General features: G+C 32.7%; 1 protein-coding gene across 1 annotated transcript in view; it reads left to right on the top strand.

The window, feature by feature from the left end:
- LOC127874321 (probable thiopurine S-methyltransferase) overlaps positions 1-17899 on the top strand; it is a 195058-nt gene that overhangs the window by 71686 nt on the left and 105473 nt on the right. The window lies entirely within an intron of this gene.

Raw genomic sequence — 17899 nt, 5'->3', positions numbered from 1 at the left:
TACTCAAAAATACACAATAACAAAATGAGATATTTTGGATAATTAACATACCTCTATTTATATGTTGGGTAAGTTTAACTTTGCATAAATACTTGTACAATCCTCGTCGTATAAAAGCTGTTCATAGGCTTTTCTTGTAGGTTTTATCAGCATTATTCGTCCGCGTCATGCGAACATTGGTCTTATGCCGTATGCGGTTAGCGAAGTTCAAGACCAGAAAGGTTTGTCCGAAGCTACACTGACCTCATATGGCATAAGACCCATTTTTGCATGAAGATGGCCATTTAGGACAAGGATTTTTTTCTCGTCGTCCATGCAAGTTTTCGCAAGGATTTGTATCGTGGTGAGTGGTAATTTATATGTTCATCCTGATCATAAAACGCCCTGCCAACATAGCCCGGATTAAAATTTTAAAAAGTGCGAAAAGAAAATTCTAAAAATAGTATTTTCTTCAAACTGATTAATTGTCTTCATCGCACAGAGTTAAAATGTTTTGAATAATTCATGTTAAGCGCTTTGATGCCTTGTAAAATTTAAGGCTCGACTATAAATCATTGTTTATGTAAAAAATAATGTGACTTCACTTTTTTGGCTCTTTACGTATAATGGGAAAGGTGGTTTTTTTTATCCCACTGGATTTTAAAATGTCTGCAATCGAGTTTTATATCGGTGCGCATCGTTGGACCAGACGGTGTTATTCAAATTGTATTTCAAATTTTTGAAGATAAAAACTACAATCTACGGCTATCATGTTCACTGGTAACGATTAAACAGAAACTAGTGTGTTACGTCATGAAAAGCCATGAATACAGACGAATACATATATATTATAGTTTGATTAATTAATATGACAGTATTGTGACTTTTAATAAAATGGTGCTAGGGTAGATAAAACAGGATACTTAAATAGGATTTTTAAATTTTAATGATGATTCAGCAGCTATTTCTGGATGTACTCTTCACACTGTTCATTTCCATATTTACTTAAAGGATACAACCCCCCCCCCCCCCCCCCTTGCATTAACTAACCAAAGATACTTTTGAGAACCAGGTACACCCAGCCTTTTTTTATTTTTGGTGTGCACTATGAGTTTACTGTGTCTTATGTAACTGGTTGCATATTGTGTAGAGGATTTTCAGATGTGAGGAAGCGAAGAAAATTCTCTGATGTGAGAAAACGAAGAAAATGGCTTCATCACGTTTTTAAACTAGACTTACTCCTTCTTTGATAAATGCAATAATTTTTACCGTTAAACAAGCAGGCTATATTAGTAAACCTGTTTGTTAGAATGAGTATATAATTTAAAGATGTTAAAGCCCCATTATTACTCAAAATCAACGAAAATTTCGTACAATATTTCGTAAAATAAAGTTAAACAATTAAAAATCAGTGTTCCTTGTGGCTATTGCCGAAATTTCAACGCCAGATGTGGTCTGGAAAAATAGATGTTTGTAGATTTTGTATCTACACAAATCTATGAAATAATACCTCATCTAGCGTTGAAATTGTGGCTATTGCTATAAGGAACACTGATTGTTTAGGTGTTTACTTTATTTTACGAAATAGTTTACGAAATTTTCGTTTATTTTGAGCGTTATAGAGGCTTAGATATACTTAGCATTTTATTAACAATTTATTTAGTCATCACAGCAGCAATTAAGAAAAAATGTTAAAGACAGGGACGAGAAATGGTGTCAGCGGCGGAATAGGTGAGGCAAGCAAAATGTTACAATACTTTCCATTTTATGATTGACTTCAGACAATAAAGCCTCAGTTTCTGTATATTCGGTCACTTAAAACGTGAAGTTGACTTGTTATACTGAATGAAAAAAGTTCAATACAAGTAAGACATTAATTTATTTATTTTTTAAACAAGAGCAAAACGATTAACATCGGATACTGTAATTGGAACAGTCCAAATCTAGAAAGACACCGTGGCAGCCAGGATTTGTTCATATTTTTTATCAATATGCAGTCATATTTTGATACTTAAACACAAAATGTGTCTACTTATTTTAAAATACATTATTAAATTAATCTATTAATAAACAAATAACTAACAATACCAAGTTTAAACGTGAATATTATGATTTACGAAAAAAAAGTTAACAAATATAATGTACGATTGATGCGTTTTAAGTTTTAACCAAAAACAACCTCTGCCTGGATTTGCTACATTTAAAATTAACATTAAATTAGATTCTTCACTTAAGTTTTATTAGAGATATGTTACATTTGCCGTAATAAGCGGATAGCTGAATCAAAAGGAGTGGATAAAACATAGGGGGAGAGGATTTAAATGTATAAACATTCGAAACATGTAATATGTCATTGAGTTTTGATGACCCAGTTTGTCAGGTTTATCGTTTACTACATTACAACTTAAAAAATAATATGAAACAAATACAAACCATATAGTAGTTTTTTTGTAAGTAAAACCTTTAACCAACAACGCTCGTCATAATTTAAAAACCGAACAATGGCTTACTTATTTTCAGCATGATAGTGTAGTCTTTCATAGTAAACTTTTGTCTTTATCGAACCAAGTGATGACTTCCACGTAAATTGCAAAACAATTAAATACTTCTATTAAAGCGAGTGAGCAAAAAAACTCATTATTTGGTCTATCTTCAATCAACTGTATTTAATTGTTTAATATTCCCTTCCTCAAAGAGAACTACGTGGGTAAGCCTCTGACGACAAACACGTCGTATTTACCCGCACACAAATAAACGAATCGCGTACTGAGAAAACTGGGCATAATGCATGTGCGTTTAGTGTCGTCCCAGATTAGCCTGTGCAGTCCGCACAGGCTAATGAGAGGACGACAATTTCGCTTTTATGACATTTTTCGTTTAAACAAAGTCCCTTCTTAGCAAAAATCCAATTGAAGCGGAAAGTGTCGTCGCTGATTAGCCTGTGGGGACTACAAAGGCTAATCTGGGACGACACTTTACGCACATGCATTATGCCCAGTTTTCTCAGAACATGACTAAAACTATAACGCAACCGCGGCGAGTTTAATGCAAGCTTAACAAATACACGTGAATATGGTATTTAAATAAATAAATAATATCGAGCTAATTTTCTAAATTCAAGTAGATTTGTATAAATAATATTTCCACTCTATGATGCTCATCTTCGGTACCATATAGCAGTCCAAATAAAATTTAAAGTAAAAAATAACATTGATGCACATTATGGAGATAAAACGCAGTACACGTGTTTTAAATGTTTAAAATTGGGGAAGATGTAAACGTTTAAGTTTTTATGGAATTCAGTTATAATGTAGTCATATTAGTTTATGAGAAAATTACCTTTTTAAATATGCGATGATGGTTTAACAGTTTATGTAACCCGGTAATCAAATATTTTATAAAGATATATTGCCTATATTGAATGGCCTTGATCGAGAATGTTTTTATAAGATTAACTAAATTTAATTGATCTTTAAACGTAATACAATCGTACATACGTATGTATTATTTACAGGCAAGAGTCTTGTTTATGAAATGACATTAAACAAAACACAAATGCAGTGCATGTATAACATGGAAATTATATTAATCTGCCAGAGATTTTTATTTAAAAATATCCAATAGTTTTTTATATTTAATTGGCTACACCATATTTAGTTAAACAAACATACCCGAGAACGGCAACAATGTTCTTCCGTTAACACATATATTCCTTTATAAAGATAATATTATCACCGTATCATAACGCACATGTCATTCACGGTGAAGTACGTATATAATTGTTTTTATCAAACAAGGGCAGTAAAGTAGATTACAATCCATACTATCTCATCTTCCAATATTTGATGTATACATATTATACTTTCACACTTAAACGATTTCAATTTTTATTCATGATATCGCTGTTTACATTCGTGTTAAAATCCATTTGAGAAGGCCAATAGTCAAGTAGATCTACGATATTCTTTTATATAATAAGTGTCTTTTTCCTATCACCGATCGAGTGCCAGAAAAAAATATGAAAACAATTACTAATTAAACCCATTGACACAATTAATATATCCGTAAACGTGTTTTCCAATTCTCACACAATTGCCGAGCAGTTTGCATTTCAGAGTCTCTGAAGAAAGTCAATCAATAGGACCGGATTATACTGAAGTCCTATGACAAAATAAAAGAGACCTTGATCTACACGGAGTGGTTGTGATGACTTAATAAAAGATTAATTTGAAACGACATGGTTTTATGAGCAAAACTATGATGATATTCATTGCATTTTTCTTGCTGCTTTGTTGCTGTTGCTGATGCTGGTGTAGATGATGATGACGCAGAGGCAACGATGACTATGATAATTATGATGATGATCATAACGGTGATGATGATGACGAGGATTAGGGATAAGAAGATGATGACTGGTCAAGTACTGTCGATGTTGAAGAAAAAGAAAAACCAAAAAGATGGTTCTTACGACGACGATGACTTTATTTAATTAGCGCGTCACGTATTGGCATTCTATTCTGCATACTAGCATTGGATAAATTTGTTTATGAAGTGCGTTTGGTTTGCGATTTATTGTTTTGTGAGTACCAGGTTCGACAAGCCCCCAAAGCGGTTTTAACCCCGAATGCTGTGTATAGACCGTTCCATGGCGGCGATCACAGTTTTAATCACGTGATGCTGACAGGGAGTGTTCTGTTATAACATATTTGTATAAGAACATATTTCTTTCATGATATCGTCCCTTGATTTTCATTGTTCTCTATAATAAATACAAGTATGTGCACCACGTGATTTTACGCAGTGTTTAATAATCAAACACTCATGTGAAAACCAAATATCATATATTTTAAATAAACCTCCATGCGTATTTTACTGTGATATATACCTTCAACAGATGTATGTAAATCACGTGTAGTCATAATGGTCTCATTAGATGTTGTGCAATTTTATCGATGAAGTTGAAAATTAATTATACATGTACATTCGTTTGAAACAATACACTACACGATTTATAGGGAAAAAACATTCATTTAGACAAGACCTATTTTTTCAAGTGTAAGATAAAATGTAATTAATCATTTAACAGACATTGTTATAAAAAAACGTCAAACAAATTACGTCTTTAACTAAAAAAAGTAAATATTAAGTAACTGTTCTTTAAATGTAAGATGCAATGTATTTGCGTATCATGATGACAAATTCACTAACTATGTACAGTATGCCATTCGAACGAATAGCTTCTTCTTGAACATTAAAACATTCGTGTATGTGTGATTCTTGCTCTGTGACGTAATATCGTGTAATAACCCATAACCACATCGTACATCAAATAAACTTACAATATGACGAGAAGAATCATCAAACTATTTTAGTTCCATAATCATTACATATTGACATTACAAATAGGTAAGCTATTCGTCCGATTGGCCGCACTTTAACATATTTTAATCGAATATTTTTACCAAATATTTTTTTAGAGTCACATGGGTAAAGCTTTCTTAATTTACGAACAATACATTTTATCGTTAAACGGGTAATGGTAGTATTAAGATTCTCGGGAATATGTATATAACAAATACCTGTTGTTGTTTTGTAATTCCTGAAATCCACTTAATACAAATATGTTTGAACACTTGAATTAAGTTATGAGGTCAAAGCGTTTGACTATGAATGACTCAATAAATCCACTTAAGTAATTGCATGTGTGTTATGAAGCGCTCAAAAAAGAAAGATTTAACAGCACCGATCCTTAAATACTTCTATGAATAGTCTGTAGATACTGAATGTGGCAGAGATTGTTGATGATAGGTCTCCAGTAATTCGAGGTGCCAGAATTGCAGAACTGGTGAATGACCGTAATCTTACCTTAAGTTGTCGTCCATGCGCGACAGACACAAATTAAAGCACTCGTACAAGTCATGTGTATGATTTAAAAATCTTTGAAAAATTCAGGAACAAATACATGGGCATATTATTGCATGTAGATGTATATATTTAATTACAACAAATAAAGCTTTATTTGTTAAATTAATGATAAGTACACTATATTTTGTTGTCTTTATTATTCCGCGCGTTTCAATTTATGGAAGCCGAATTATTGTCAAAAATCATTTTTAAGGCAAAAAGGCTAATCAGGGACGACACTTTCCGCTGTAATGGTTTTTTTAGTTTACAGAAAGTCTCTTTTTAGCAAAAATCCAGTAAAGACGGAAAGTGTCGTCTCTGATTAGCCTGTGCGTAATGCACAGGCTAATATGGGACGGCACCTTACGCTTATGCATTAAACCCCCTTTTCACAGAGCACGATCCAAATAGATCCTCTGCATCAACTCGCTCAAAATTATTTTGGTAAGTTTGTGCTTAACTAAAAGTGTAATGATCAACTTAGTAATAAGGCCATAACCAACGTTCAGGCTTTTAATAAAAATATAACAATTTTTGATTATTATTTAGAATTGCTTAAATTAAGTTGTCTTCTATGACTAATCAAGACATTGACAAATGTGTCTGTGGTTTTTAAATTCTACCGGTTGAGTGCTTCAATGCAAGCTATCAGTAAATATAATTTCCTGTTTCAAAACACTTAGAACGTTCATGTGTTGAGTGCATGCATTATGTAACAAGTTGTATAATTCTCAAAATAGTGCTGTTAACGGACAAAGACTGTTAACGGACAAAGACTGTTAACGGACAAAGACTGTTAACGGACAAAGACTGTTAACGCGTTCGTTATTTTTAAGGAAGAATGATGTTAAATTGATCCAAATCTTGTTGCTAATTGTTTTAAGCAAGTCTCTATTTAGCTACGTGTACAGTTAAGCTTAATTTTGCATCCGTCTTTTATCATCATTACGCTTTATTTCGAACAATGTGTTTAACACATCGCTTGAAATCTCTTCTTATAATCACACGCGCCCCCGATTGTATGCGTCTTTCACTTGCACGAAAATTAATTCTAAATATTCAAAGAAACCGCATGTATCAGATATTTTATCAATAAATTAAAAAAACAACGTATTTTGTGCCCTTCAAATTTCCAGCACCCACCCATCAATATTGGAACTGATCAATTAACCGCATTAACCGCATTAACAATAACTTTATATTCTTAAATACTTTCTGTTAATAAATATTTGTTCATTGAGATCATTTCAATATTGAAAGAGAAATTAATAATATAAGAGAAGTTATGTAATAGACTTGCTTTTATAACACTTGTATTACACTGTTACAGTACTCTTATGTCCGTCAAAGTCTACATGTTTGCATTTTAATGCAGAAATGCATTATACATACCATAGTTGTTTGAAGGCCTCGTTGAAAATAAGATTGCCATTGTTAAACTGTTTGCATAACTTTGTATCTATGTGTTGTCTTATTGAGTTACCTTAAGAAAATAAAGAGATTATTATTATTATTATTATTATTATTATTATTATTATTATTATTATTATTATTACTACTATTATTATTTATTATTATTATTATTATTATTATTATTATTATTATTATAACTATTATTATTATTATTATTATTATTATTATTATTATTATTATTATTATTATTATTATTATTAATTATTTTTATTATTATTATTATTATTATTATTATTATAAACAAACCTTCGTGGGTAATGATAGGTTGTTAGTGTGATAAATAGGCCCCTCTAAAACGAGATAGTTGATATATTGGCAGCTTATTGGATTTAATATTTACTGGGAGTTCCCGTATCAGCGTGTTATCCGATTTACGAATCGTGAGAGATAGCAAAAGAAGTTAAACAACAAGGAATCGTAGATGCAAACATTACACTCAATGTTGTGTCGAAGTAAAAATAAGGAGTCACGGTTCATTACAACATCCTCATAATCTCATGCATTGCTTATGATAAATTTGCTGAAAAAAAAACTTAAGAAACTTTAAGTTTATCGTCAGTAATATATACATTGCGTTCCGATCGTACGCAACAAGTCGTGATATCTTCACAGTCGAAGATGTTTTAGTCGTGCGACCCTGTCCTGTTGAAAAGAGAATGTGTATCAGCTGTTGTTGTTGTTGTTGTTGTATGGGTTTGTTTTAAATCTAACTTCAGATCACCACCACAGCAACGATCACTGTCATTCTTCCCAATGTATGTCGTCATTTAAGAACAATTATTTTCCTAATTAGGGTAAACATCCTACAATCGGTGTTCATAACGGAAATCTCTTCTTCCGATCAACCCTGTGATAAAAAAAACTCAACAAATGACCGGAAATAATAGTTTGTATTTGATTGGTATCTGCGTTTGAATCAATTATTAACAACATTGATAAAAAAAATTACAATTACAATCTGCGCTATGAGTAATAGATTTCCATTTCTACATTCGATCTTGCACGTTCATGAAGTACGTACTAGTATTTGTTAAGTGAAGTTGCTGGTAGATATTAAATACAAAATCAAACTGGACACGCCTGGACACGCCTGGGAATTGGGAGTAGTTTTGCGTACGATTTTAGCATAGAAACAATCAGATCTAGTTTTATGCATGACAGTCCTACATCGTACATTATAAAATGCATTATCATCATGTCTAGTTAGACTAGAGATCTAGAAATGAGTCTAACATACAACCGTTATTGTATAACATTTGGTTCATACTTGTAATGCCAATCAGTCACCAAAAATTACTAACAAGTCCGTGCTATCAATTGTTCATGTTAAAATTAAAAAGTAAATCAGAAATTTTGACCATATTATTTGTTTGAGGTCGTTTTGCCTTTTGCGTATAGAATTTGGTAGGTCAATTAGAAAAGGCATTGTAAAAATTCACAGCGTTAATTGACTAAGGACTTTTGTCATTTTAATTGTGTCATCAAATGCTTTAAAATGCTAGATTTTAACCACTGAATAGTATGGAGACCAACGACAATAAAAGGAATGGAATTTAAGAAACAAAATCAAAATTTGTATCAAGCGGGGTTCCAACTATTGTCTTTCGGAGGTATAGGATATTTTCTTAACAACGCGGCCATCACGACTGTCATATAAAACATTTGATACTTGATGTAAATGATCCCCGTGTTGTAACACAACTTAACAAAAGCAACACATTCATTCCAAATTATTCATTAATTTCGCGTTGGAAACGTTTTGTAATTTAATAATTTAACATGAAGACAATGCATAACCGAGCTGTATTTTCAGTATGAGTCTGTCTGCTCTAATTCGCGCCTTAATTTTAGTGCTATTTTATGTAGACAAAGTTTGAAAAGTTTCATCATACAAATCTGTTAGCAAGTCCGTACACTCTCAATGCAACACGCTTTTTTAAAAACTTAAACTAAATGCTGTGTTTTGTGTCGAGTGAAGAATGCGTTACCATATTACTGCTTTCTGTTATGGTGTGTAAAAAAGTCCTGAATTACCGCCAAAATACCAAAACTGAAGACTCGTTTAATCGTATTGCGTAGCGGTTTGTAGACACGTTCAATAAGTAAAAGAGGCACAAATCAATGTCTTAAGACGTATTCAGATGGAATTCGGTTAGCTCGTATATCTTTGAGCAAAGCTGTACAATTAAATTGTTTTTATGTATTAGTATGTCGGTTAAAAATGGCATGATTATTCGTCGAGATTCTATAAAAATCAGCGTTCATCAAATTATGTTTGTTGTTTCTATGGTTCGTTTCTTTCTATCAATTGTATAATGTTTATCTTTCTGCATTTAATTTTTTATAATGGTGTCAACGACTCATAATTCAACAAGTTCATGCTATGTAAGTTCATAAATAAATCGGGTTGACACATACCTGATTATTATTTAACCGTTATCACTTTTAAGATATAAATGTGTTTATAAAAGCCCTAAATACACTAGCAGCGTAAATATTTATCTTGTCTACTCGGTTAAGTGTAGAAAGAATGATGTAAGTTTACTTGACCGGCACGCATAGAGGCCAACTTGAAGCAAAGCTCAACAGCGTTCATCGACAAGGGAAATAAACAATGTATAATTGAGTTGGTCATTGTATACACCCTTTCAATACCTTAAGAACTTAAGTTCACATTAAATGAAGATAAGATAAATAATTTTCATGATCATTAATCATTAAAAGGCAATCATTTTAATATGTTTTAGAGTCACACAAAAACGTAGTAAGTATAAAGTTTCATTTCACTGGTTTACGTGCATATTAACTTATTGTTTACGAATAATTATATTGCTGAAGCTCTAAGAGTAAATTGATTTTAAAATATATAATTAAATCCCATATAAAAGGCTGTTACTTAAACCACGATCCATCTTTGTATTGTTTATTATGTAACCTGTTATAAATTTATTTTTTCCGCAAAACTACGTTGACGTCACTTCCTGTGTTTATGTCTAGATTAATCAACTCAGTAGGCAATCAGTTACTTAATAAAAACGTTCAAAAACTGTCAATGAAATTAATCTTGTAGCAACTGATATTTTATTTGTATTTATTTCCAACAAATTTCGTTTCAAAGTTGCGTTTTTTATTTCAAATTTATCGAAGCTTATATACATTTCACGGCCGTTTTAAAGTAGATTAAGAGGCAACAAAGAAACATAAGATGCAGTGATTCCCAACCATTGCCCCATTTAAAATGTTTAATCACTGACACTTTGGCAAAGTGTAGAGAGCTGCATGATAAAGTCCGAGCTAAAAATAGAAAATCAGCGTGTTAATAAACCACTTTTCATGCAATATTCAACATGCCAGTATCATCTGTTTAAGGTTTCACGTTACATATGAGTTCGCTTATAGCGTACTTATCTGGTTCAACTGGCGGGTTAATTACAGTCATTACTCTTCCAGATAATTGACCCCTTATATGGTTGAATTTTAAAGTAACGCTGATACATAATGGTTTTTAGCGACCAATGAAAAGGAAATTGTGGTTTCAATGTGAGTTAAGATATGACTTTCATTCATACACTAACATTACTGCAATTGTTTGACCTTGCGAACTTCTTAAGTTGATATATGCCCCATTAAGAGGTTTGCGTGCCAGATGTTAAGAAGTATTAACATACATATATCTGTTTTTGTTGTTTAACTATGCTGCGATAATAATAATAATCACAGGTGGTTAGCGTGTGGCTATGATATTAATTAGTGAAAACATCATTTTGAATGATAAATAATCATATTATAACGAAAAATTAACTTTTCTGAAAAAAAAAATATTTCACTATCAAATATATATATAACAAGGTATGCAACTCAAAATCAGCCCAAAACGGGGTGCATCGCTTTGAACAGCCATATCTTCATAAATTTTGCAGCGATTTTCACGATCTCGGTCTTATTCAACGCAGAAATGAATTTCCTTTCTGGAAATGTATATGTCTTGCAATATTTTAACAAATGCTGGGTCAACTTTTAAGAAATAACACGATACACAACACGCATGACCCAGTTGACAGTGATCATGCTGTCTTTAAGACTGAAATCTTCACGGAGTAAAGGGCAACTTCCCTACAAAGTTCATGTAGTTCGATACCATAATTCAATAAAACGTATGAAAAAACATTATTACCGTTCTTGTCGTTACATTCTGCATCAAGACTAACTGTCCAGCGCCGTTTGAAACCTTTGTTTACATACATTTCAACTAACTGACATTTTAAACATACGAGTGATTTCATTGGTCCAATGCGGAGGTGTGTCTTTACAACTGGAGATTTCATTCATAAAGAATACATGATCACTGTCAACTGGGTCATGCGTGTTGTGTATCGTGTTATTTCTTAAAAGTTGACCCAGCATTTGTAAAAATATTGCAAGACATATACATTTCCAGAAAGGAAATTCATTTCTGCGTTGAATAAGACCGAGATCGTGAAAATCGCTGCACAATTGATGAAGATATGGCTGTTCAAAGCGATGCAACCCGTTTTGGGGTGATTTTGAGTTGCATACCTTGTTATATATATATTTGATAGTGAAATTTTTTTTCTTCAGAAAAGTTAATTTTTCGTTATAATATGATTATTTATCATTCAAAATGATGTTTTCACTAATTAATATCATAGCCACACGCTAACCACCTGTGATAATAATTATAATTATAATAATAATAATAATGATAATAATAATAATTATTATAATAATAATATAATAATAATAATAATAATAATAATAATAATAATTATAATAATAATAATAATAATAATAATAATAATAATAATAATAAACGGGTACATAGAGAATACTAGGTCGGTGCCGAATAAAGCAAAGTTTATTTTGCGAGGCTTAAAAAATCTGAACCACGAGCCTTGGCGATTTTCGTGCCGAGCAAGATAAACTTTGCTTTATTAGGCACCGACCTAGTATTCGATTTATCCCATCAATTTTCTTAGTCGTAAATTATTTCTTTTAAAATAGAATAGGAAAATCGAACTAGACGGAATATCCCAAAGATATTTTAAGCAAACCTTGTTTCATTATTTTTATCGTGTCGAGCCTAATACATTACAAAAAGATCAGAAACTAACCTGTTTTTCTGTTTATCATACCTCTACGTCCCCGATTTTTAAGAAATAATGAAAAAAAGACACTAAACAACTGCATCTTTAGCGTGAAACAAAATGCATTGTGTCGTATGACGTGTTAATAATGACGTCACGAGTACGCGCACGTAATATTTGTAAATAATGTTTATTTGCTTTTTGAGTTGCATTATGTGTTAAAAATATATTACATCTTGGTATCAAATTGTTTGTTTTGTTGAATCTGATTCGATTTTACTAAAAATGATTACTTTATAGTTGATTCCGAGTAATATGAACATTCTTCGCCGCGCGTGACTGCTATATTTCAGCACTGCTGAAATAGAGGAAAATTTATTCCACAGTGGTTTATTTCGACAAAACACGTCTGATGATGGGATAAAATATTTTCTGACCTCTGTTTAATGTGTTACTACAAACAGTTATTTTCGACTGAAATAAATTATCCATATACAATTATAACTTGTCGATAAGGAAAATTATGACATTCACTATTAAAGCCAAAGTGAGCCGTCTGCGACAGGTGCTTCAATTATCCGGACACGTTTCAAATTTGCAAACTAGATCGGAGAGTTGAGTTGAATACCTCTTGGCTCCGGATTTTATACGCATGCCACACAAACTCCGAACGAATCAGCACCCACAGCTTAAATCCTTTTTCTTGTCGACTGCAAGACAGAAGTGAGTGTAGTAAACTTCGAATAATCTTTACAATTCAGACCTACTACTGCTGTATCAACCGAATAGTAAATCTAGTAGTTTGAAACCGTCGATTTTAAAAAACGGACATGTGTATATCCGCTTAATTTATATTATGATTTCTATAGTTTATTTTCGTTAAAATACTATTTTGATCAATTATAGATGGTTGAAATGAAAATACTTTACGTCAGTAAAAATGATACTACAGCCTAGAAGAACTAACTTGAGCGTCCAGTCTTCCAATCTCCGAACAGTGGGCACCTGAAAATATAAAAAGGAAGAATTGTAATTGTATTTGTTTATGTATATTATAAAGAAATAAATAACTGCATACTAAGGTTTTGTATTTTGAAAACGATGTTTACTAATTATATCTTAAATATGTTTAAAAATATTTTGTATAAGCGCTCATATGTTTTATTTTATATGGATGGCAACACAAAGGAAAATTGGTATTTGAATGTTCGGTCATTTTTTTCAATCGCCTGGTATGCAATGTATATGTAGAATACAGCTCTGCGAGTTTATGGTGTATTTCTAAACAAAGAAATAATTCAGGCAACAAAATACACACATTTACAAAACATTATTTTGTATTCAAACGTAAAAAATACCAAAGATGTATAACTAAAAGTACTGTTGCAACTTTATACAGAAGAAGACCTGACTCATGGCTAAAGTCGCTGCTATATGTTATCAATGCAAATATGTGTGATATGTTTACAACCATTATAAGCATAATAATCCACATGGTATGCGTCAGATAATGAAATTTTCCAATAAAGTTTATTTTCCATAAATTTTAATTGCACAATAGCCACAATGTACCATACATATTAAATAAAAATGCGTTTGTTTCTATGATTTTCTAACCACTGCCATGTATCACGTAAAGTGATATGTATATTACTGCAGTATTGTATGACTAATATTGGCGATATACTATGTACAAGTGGTGTAATGCATGTGCGTAAAGTGTCTTCCCAGATTAGCCTGTGCACAGGCTAATTAGGGACGACACTTTCCGCCTAAACCGATATTTGCTAATAAGAGGTTTTCCTTAAACGAAAAATACAATAAAAGCGGAAAGTGTCGTCCCTGATTAGCCTGGCGGACAGCACAAGCTATTCTATGAAGACACTTTAGAGTACATGCATTAAACCCTCTTTTCACAGAGCACGGCCTACCATTACTGTCTTGTACTATAAACAGATGTTAGAAAGCTTTACTGTTTTGCATCGTACGTTCATCACTACACAAGCTAATCTCAGCAGATTGATAATTGGGTGAATGAGGGAAATGCATCCTTAAGTCAGACGGTGATGGAAGCATTTTTAAATACGCATGTATATTAAATATCAGAGCAATACGGAAATGCTCTGCAATATAGAAAGACCCAATAAAAAAATGAGATTTTGTAAAAAATAAACAGAAATATATTTATATGTTTGGTAAGTTTAACATTTTAACAGTTTGTATTTATACCTTAATCCTCGTCGTATAATAGCTGTTCGTAAGCATTACTTTAAGGCTTTACCAGCTTGACGTTAGCCGCGCCGAGCGAAAATAGGTCTTATGCCATAGGCGACCAGCGAAGCCCTTTTTATTTTGGAATTACTTTTAAAAGCGTACACATGATTATATATTCTTCCCTGGGGACAAATTATTAAATCATCAAAGTCTAGTGTATGGGAATCTTTTAGCGAAAAAATCATGTGAGAAATGTACTTGTGTATTCCGTGTTATCATGCACAGCGAAAATATGGCAAAATCTACGTAAGAACCAGAGCGCGAAGAAGAAACTTTTGACGGGATTTGTGTGTGTTTACTTTACGTGTTTCGTGTGTTTGTAATTTTACTGTGCATATATCAATCATCTTTATCGCAACCAAGCGCCGTCGCTGGCATCAACTTAAACCCGTTATTGATTATACGTTTCGTTGATATAAAAAATGATACTAACGTAATTAAACTATTAGATCTTATCAAATGATTTGAGATTTTACAAATCAAACGTGAATAAATTCTTCAACACAATTAATCAATGTCGTCTTTCCATCATATAAACAACATATTTTTTTTGCAAATTGCTTTTCAAACAATTATGATGCTAATGATGTTGATGGTGATGCTGCTGCTGCTGATGATGATGGTGATGCTGATGATGCCTACGATGATGATGATGATAATTGTGATGCTGCTGTTTATGATGCTGATGATAATGAGGAGGAGGAGGAGAAGGAGGCGGAAGAGAAGGAGGAGGAGGATTTCTCACGATTGGGTTCAAAAAGAGATCACGTTCAGACCCACAAACCAACCGACGGACAGGTTCATGGCAATATATCCCCATTTCTTCGGAGCTTTCGAAGTTTTCGGTTGGGACGTACTTGATATATTCCATATTGATATATTACATAAGACCGTTCAATGGTTGAACATAAAGCGCTCATTGTACAGCTTTTAATTGCTCAACATTTACATGGACGTTATGTCCTAATGCTGAGAAACAGCTACGTCGAAGAATAAAACAAACAACTATCACCGATTATGTATAATAATCAATCCACTAATCTGACGCTCTAAAAAAGTTGTGTATTTCCCTAATACTGGGAAAGTTTAATCCCAGCAACACTTTAAGAATTGTATGAGTGGATCGATATGCACAATTTATCCCCAACGGATGATAACTAACAAACCAGAAAGTAATCAGCGCTACAATTAATCTTTTCATAACATGCACTGTTCCGCAAAGGGATAGTATTCAAATGTTAAAAACGACGGGTAATGCATGCTGATCGTTTGCTCTTTGTAGGATTTGATTGATTATATATCCTTTTTTCTTCTGTTTACTGTCATTCACTGCGACATTTCGACTGAAAATATTAGTTCATAAAACATCATTGAAACGTTTATTATATAATAATGAGAAAGCAACAACAAAATGTTAAGTTAAAGGATTATACGGGGTACAAAGTATTTGCGTGCAGAGAATCAGTACCCAAATTTCCGCCCAAAACGCAACAATACAATCAAAACGATACAAATACGCAAATTATTTCCATATGTATGCTACAATTGTTCCCAATGTGCAATATCAAATAAAGAATAGAAGCAATTTATTTGGATTTAAATGGGGTATTTTGATTGCTTTATTAGTTTGATTTTTTATGTGGATTTCGTTTCGTTTAATATCGGACAGTAGTTGCTTAAAAGAATACCGGACAAGCAATCAATGTGCACCATGTACTTATTTCAAAATCTTCAAAGATTCTTGGGAAAGTTATCTAAGAAGAACATCCTGGTTATATGGATATCTTCGTAAAGCTTCTAACCATTTTCCTCATCATTAGTTATATAAAAATATTATTTATTTTAGCATCGGAAGACTTGAACCTATTGAACGCTGTTGAGTTCGTTTCTTATGTAGAACAAGTACCGTTGCTAGGGGGATACCGTATCCGATATACTTCCACAAACATTAGTCGCAGGTATCCGATATACCTCCACAAACATTAGTCGAAGGTATCCGATATACCTCCACAAACATTAGTCGCAGACAGGGTCGATGGGGGAAGAGTTAAGCGGCGACTATATTTTTTTAACATGAGTAATACAATAAGGGAAAACATTCAGAAAAAACAACATATTTTTTATGTTACTGCTTCAATTATTGCCATGGCTACTTCCAATATTACCGAAGAGTCTGACACTCTAGTAATTGTTTAGTAACATTTGTGCACGAGGTTTCTTTTTAGCCATTGCCTGAGAAATATGTATCCCAGTGTTCTACGCCGTTTCGTCAATAAATCAATCCAGATTTATCCGTTCGTTACACAGAAACGAGGCAAGTGTCATATTGCCAATTGAGCTCCCTGCAAGTTTTCGTCTGGAACTGTGTCGTAAAAACATGTATTTCCAACCAATATCTTACAACGCCCCGTCAACAGAACCCTGAGTAAATAATACAAAAGTGCGAACATCGTATTTAATTAGTAAATAGTGCACACTGATTTATCGCCTGCGTCAAACACAGCCAATATACTGTTGACTGCCACGCTACATCATTTACGACTAGATGTTGATAACGCTTTGACGTTTTTAAGTTTTGAGACTAAGCTATTTGTCATTTTGCTTGTAAAAAGTAGCTATAGTAGTGTAATAGCTCTTGATAACGTATAAGGCGCCAATATTTATTTTCGCTCCAAAGGATTTTAAAATGCGCATGCCAATGTTGTTTCGATGCCCATCGTCGTACCCGACGTTGTAATTCCGTAAGCACTAAAATATCGTACAGTGTGCATGTTCCCACTTAGATACATGTCATTTATTTATCAGGCTGGTGTTGTTTTGCAAATAACTTGTAATCGTCAAATACAACAGTGTGTGTTTGAATTATAAACAAAATACCTGTTATTGAATATGTCAGACAATTGGCCCAGAAAATAGTATATCGGTAAATAAGGCATACTAGTCGGCTTCGCAAATGTCCAAACACATATGGGCTATTCATCTCTAACTCTCCAACAACTTTTCGCCAACGTGCGCCTCTGTTATGTAACCCTTCAATGCAATGGGCCCGTTTTATCATTTACCACCTTATACAGGTTATTGCGTTTTTGTATTACTGTGGTGTGACATTTCATACTAGATGTCATCAATTAGTTTTGAGATTTGGAAATAAACAATATACTATG

This window comes from Dreissena polymorpha, chromosome 3, assembly GCF_020536995.1.
Source record: "Dreissena polymorpha isolate Duluth1 chromosome 3, UMN_Dpol_1.0, whole genome shotgun sequence".
Classification (NCBI taxonomy): Eukaryota; Metazoa; Mollusca; class Bivalvia; order Myida; family Dreissenidae; genus Dreissena; species Dreissena polymorpha.
The sequence above is the reverse complement of the archived record's forward strand: the minus strand, read 5'-3'. Positions and strand labels throughout refer to the sequence as shown.